This window comes from Theropithecus gelada, chromosome 10, assembly GCF_003255815.1.
Source record: "Theropithecus gelada isolate Dixy chromosome 10, Tgel_1.0, whole genome shotgun sequence".
NCBI lineage: Eukaryota > Metazoa > Chordata > Mammalia > Primates > Cercopithecidae > Theropithecus > Theropithecus gelada.
Window position 1 is genome coordinate 89,508,603 of NC_037678.1, and position 5,469 is coordinate 89,514,071.

The window sequence follows — 5,469 nt, forward strand, 5'->3', positions numbered from 1 at the left end:
AAAAAAAAAAAAAAAAAAAAAAAAAAAAAAAAAAAAAAAAAATTTGGTTAATGAATCAAGAAAAAGAAATAAAGGTCTTCTTTTTAAAGTTACAAAGGTAACTAATAGAATTTAATAATTAAATAATGGGAGAAAGAGAGCAGAGAAGTAGGGAATGTAAAGAGGTTAAATTGTCATACTCGTGTTGGGGAACTCACGGATGTTGCATATTTGTACATCAACAAATAAAAGAGTTGCCATTGCAGCCAACATCTGTGGGGAATTTTGGTGCAGCGTCCAGCCACTCCACTCCCAGTGACAGCTCCGAGTTCTGTTTGAATACCTACCCTTTCCCAACCCTGTTCCACACGGTCCGGGTGGAGTTGTCTCAAATTCAGCTTATCTGTTCCTGCCCAGTGAGTCAACCACGCGGTTTAGAGAGCTTTAGCCTCTGGCCCAGGACTCTGTACCTGCAAAACCTTTTTTCCTTTTGCAGGAGACGTCCCTGTGAAATAGGGTATGTTTAATACTAAGGGAAGCTCTGGGTACTGTTTTATTTCTGTGTTTATGGGTTTGATATTCTTCTTCATTTATCAGAAGAAGGAATGGCGTCTTGCCTAGATGGGCCAGAGAAGGCCCTAGTCCTTACTATGGGAAAAGACTCCTGGAGGATGGGATGCGGGAAAGGAACAGGACGTTTGTTGTCAGCACCCTGTGGCAGACACTGCCCATATGCCATGCACAACCCCTTGGCATGCACCCCTACACACTGAGCGCTGGCTACTGCAAACACCTCCAAGTCCTCCTCTGCCGGAAGGTTCTCTTTCTCCCTCTCTCTCTCCCCCTTCCTCCTCCCCGCCCCCGCCCCCTCCTGAAGAGCAAGGAGGGCTGGCAAATAGGGCAAGCTGAAAGTTCTCTGTCAATGATAGATGAGGAGCTGTCGGCTTCACACTGCAGCTTTCTCGCCGCTCTGTTGGGAGAACTCTGAAGCATCTTCTACACCGTCTCCCAAGCTCTCCAGGAGGAGCCGGCTCCAGGTGCCCGCAGAGATAACTTGCTGATAACGCAGCTTTCTTTTTGCTTTGCTTTTCTTTTTTCTTTTTCTTCTTTTTTTTTTTTTTTTTTTTTTTTTTGAGACGGAGTCTTGCTCTGTCGTCCAGGCTGGAGTGCAGTAGTGCTATCTCGGCTCACTGCAAGCTCCGCCTCCCGGGTTCACGCCATTCTCCTGACTCAGCCTCCCGAGTAGCTGGGACTACAGGCGCCCGCCACCACGCCCGGCTAATGTTTTGTATTTTTAGTAGAGACGGGGTGTCACCGTGTTACCCAGGATGGTCTCGATCTCCTGACCTGGTGATCCGCCCTCCTCGGCCTCCCAAAGTGCTGGGATTACAGGCGTGAGCCACCGCGCCAGGCCGATAACGCAGCTTTCTTTATTGGCTCTCTTCCTTTTCTTATCTTGCTTCCCTACTCCCTGAAATCATCTCTCAAACTACTTGCAATTGAATACTAGAGTCTGGGCGACCTCACATTAAGATTCATCCAGTCGCACTCTCTCAGTAGGGGCAGCTGGGTTCTGATTTCCTTAACACACCCCTCCTTCACTTTCCCTCTGTGCGCTTCCAGTGGCTCCATCCCAGCCCCAGGGCAGGGCACACGGATCACACCTAGCCAATCAGCATTGATCTTTTACCAGCCACAGGAAATGGCTCAGGGGCAGTTTGTGACCGGTTTGGAGCCAATGAGGTGTGAGGAGGCTTTGCGGGTAGAGAGGCCCGCCCTGCTGCCTATGCACTCGGGAGAAAGAAGCCTGGATCCGCCACCATCACCTGCCAGCCTGTCTGAAAATGGAGCCAACAAGGAGGGCTGCTGGACGGAGTGAGAAACCAGGCCCTGTGGTAGTGTTTGAGCCCCTGAATCAAGCTGTGCTTTAAGCCAGAATTATCCCTAGAGTTTTCAGTGAAACGAGTCGGGAACTTCCCTATTAAACCCATTTTGAGTTGTGACTAAGATACCTAATGGATACGAGACAGAGAAAGGGCCCTCCCCTGGGTCTCCCTTATGAGAAACAGAGAGAGGTGGTTGCTGCCTTGGCTCTGTGGCCGAGCAGGTGCAGTTCAGACAGACGTGGCGGGAAGTGATCTCTGCTTGCGTAGAAGGGGAAACCCACCTGGGGTGCTCCCTTCCCTGGAGGGTGCCAGGCACTCCCAGCCCAGGGGGTCAGGCCCAGCGGAAGGAGGGACTGACGGTATGTTCAGCTGGGGTTCCCTGTAGGAACGCTGAAGCCAGAACGGAATAAAACTGCAAACAGCGCCATACGAACCCTGCACTCACTCTAAACCCAGGTGAGATTAAAAATCGGCAGATCTGGACGGGCGCAAGTGGCTCATGCCTGTAATCCCAGCACTTTGGGAAGCCTAGGCGGGCGGATCACATGAGGTGAGGAGTTTGAGACTAGTCTGGCCAACACGGTGAAACCATGTCTTTACTAAAAAATACAAGCACATGCCTGTAATTCCAGCTACTTGAGAGGCTGAGGTACGAGAATCGCTTGAGCCCGGTAGGCGGAGGTTGCAGTGAGCCGAGATCGCACCACTGCACTCCAACCTGGGCAATTGAGCGAGACTCAGTCTAAAAAATAATAATAATAATAAAAATAAAGTCGGCAGGTCTTTGCTTTTCTTCTGGGAAAATCTGAACTCGAAAAAGACAAATCAGAAATTACACGAAAGCAGCCTCTCTCCTGAAAGCGATTTTGGGGAAACTGGAAGCGCTTCCTACTCCACAGACCCACCAGTTGGCCCAAGACAGTATTGGGACACAATCTTCCCCCTGCCCAGCGAGCCTTGCCCCAAATTAAAATGCCAGTGCCTCCACTCCAAGTGGCATTATTGGCTGTTAGTAGACTTTAGTACTAACACAAGGGTTATTATAGAATTTCACAGAGCAGCCGGGCGCGGTGGCTCAAGCCTGTAATCCCAGCACTTTGGGAGGCCGAGACGGGCGGATCACGAGGTCAGGAGATGGAGACCATCCTGGCTAACACGGTGAAACCCCGTCTCTACTAAAAAAATACAAAAAACTAGTCGGGCGAGGTGGCGGGCGCCTGTAGTCCCAGCTACTCGGGAGGCTGAGGCAGGAGAATGGTGTGATCCCAGGAGGCGGAGCTTGCAGTGAGCTGAGATCCGGCCACTGCACGACAGCCTGGGCGACAGAGCGAGACTCCGTCTCAAAAAAAAAAAAAAAAAAAAAAAAAGAATTTCACAGAGCAGATTTTGCAGGGTGCAAGAAGTAAGGAACCTGGAAGGGAGGGCTCAGCCACAGAGGATAAAGGATTCAGCACTGGTCACTCCGGTATGCTCAGAGTAGAGGTTAAGACTGATAAGAGGCATGAGGGAGACTCAGAGGACATTCTTCTGCTCAAAGATAAGAAAACTATTTTGCCTGGCGGTTACTTGTACTCTAAGCATATACCTAATTCTCTGAGTCCCACCTTAGGCCAAATCCCGCTAACCCATTCATTTACAGATTGTCTTCTGGCTACTTTGCACTACAATGGCAGAGCTAAGCAGTTGCCTCAGAGACTGTCTGGCCTGGGATCTCTAAAATATTTGCTGTCTGTCCCATTGCAGAAAAGGTTTGTTGACTCCTGTAAATCAGTGGTCCTCAAACTTGAGTGTGTTAGATTTCCCCAAGGGCTTGTTTACACACAAATTGCTGAGCCCAGTCACAGGGTCTGTGATTCATTAGGTCTCAGGTGGGAACCAAGAACAGTTGACCCTTGAACAACACGGGTTTGATCTGTGCAGATCCACATATACATAGATTTCCACATATACACAGATTTCTTTGCCTCTATCACCCTTTATACAGCAAGACCAACCCCTTCTCTTCCTCCTCCTCAGCCTACTCAGTGTGAACATGGTGAGGATGAAGACCTTTGTGGTGATCCATTTCCACTTAATGAATAGTAGATGTATTTTCTCTTCCTTATGATTTTCTTAATAACATTTTGTTTTCTCTAGCTAACTTTGTTGTAAGAATATAGTAATAATTTATATAACATACAAAATATGTGTTAATCAACTGGGTTATCTGTAAGGCTTGCAGTCAACAGTAGGGTATTAGTAGTTAAGTGTTTGGGGAATCAAAAGTTAATGCAGGCCCGGCACGGTGGCTCACGCCTGTAATTTCAGCACTTTGAGAGGCCAAGGCAGGTGTATCTCTTGAGGTCAGGAGTTCGAGACCAGCCTGGCCAACATGGTGAAACCCTGTCTGTACTAAAAATACAAGGATTAGCCAGGTGTGGTGGTGCACACTTGTAATCCTAGCTACTTGGGAGGCTGAGATGAGCGGATCACTTGAACCCAGGAAGTGGAGGTTGCAGTGAGCCGAGATAACACCGCTGCACTTCAGCCTGGGCAACAGAGCAAGTCTCCCTGTCTTAAAAAAAAAAAAGAAAAAAAAAGTTAATTCAGATTTTGGACTGTGCAGGTGGTGGCACCCCAGCCCCTCCCTCCCTCGTTGTTCAAAGGTCAACTGAATATGTCCATTTCTTTTTTTGTTGGGAGTTGTGGAGTTCCAGTGAAGACAGGAAAACCTGATAGACAAATTCTACAAGAGCTGTAACCTGAATTTCCCTTTCTAACAAGCTCCCAAGTGCTGTTGCTGCTGCTGTCCTTGCCATCTCCACATTGAGGCACCTGAGAAAGGGTAAATGCAAAATAGCAAGAAGTGGCTCAGATCATTCACTCCTGCCTCCTCATTAGCCCAATATTAGAGGCTGGGAAATGTAGCCTCTGGTTAGGCAGCCATGTATCCAGGAAGATGGAAAATAGATTTGGGAGGACAACTAGAAGGCCTAGAGTGCTGCATTATTTTCTAAGGACTTCAAAAAACAAACAAAAAAAACCACACACACAAAGCCTTAGTTCTCTCTCCTGCTACATGTTCAGCTCAGGTAAGCTAGAGGCTAGAGGCTTGTTCCAGGTTGCTGTTGTCCTCACTTTACAACCCAGGTTGAAGGAGCAAGTGCTACAGTTGTCAAATGTTGCTTTTAAAAATTTTGTATTGGCCAGGCTGGGTGGCTCACACCTGTTATCCCAACACTTTGGGAGGCCAAGGCAGGCAGATCACATGAGGTCAGGAGTTCGAGACCAGCCTGGCCAACATGATAAAACCCTGTCTCTACTAAAAGTACAAAAATTAGCTGGATGTGGTGGTGCACGCCTGTAATCTCAGCTACTTGGGAGGCTGAGGCAGGAGGGTCACTTGAACCCAGGAGGCGGAGGTTGCAGTAAGCCGAGATCGCACCACTACACTACATGCCACTGCACTACAGCCTTGGCAACAGAGTAAGAGTCCGTCTAAAGAAAAAAACAAAAAACAAGAACAAAAAAAACCTTTGTATTGAAATACAACATGTATACAGAAAAGTGCAGAAATCAAAAGTGTATAGCTCCGTGGCTTTCACAAAGTGAACACACCCATGTA

At 48.0% G+C, this 5,469-nt stretch overlaps 1 non-coding gene and 1 pseudogene across 1 annotated transcript; both read right to left on the bottom strand.

Annotated features, from left to right (window-relative positions):
- Nucleotides 1–240, bottom strand: part of LOC112632501 — a 2,427-nt pseudogene extending 2,187 nt beyond the window's left edge.
- A 4,308-nt stretch (nucleotides 241–4,548) lies between these two features.
- Nucleotides 4,549–4,609, bottom strand: LOC112633873. Its single transcript, XR_003121634.1, has one exon. It is a non-coding gene; the product is annotated as a U7 small nuclear RNA (small nuclear RNA).
- Nucleotides 4,610–5,469: the final 860 nt, after the last annotated feature.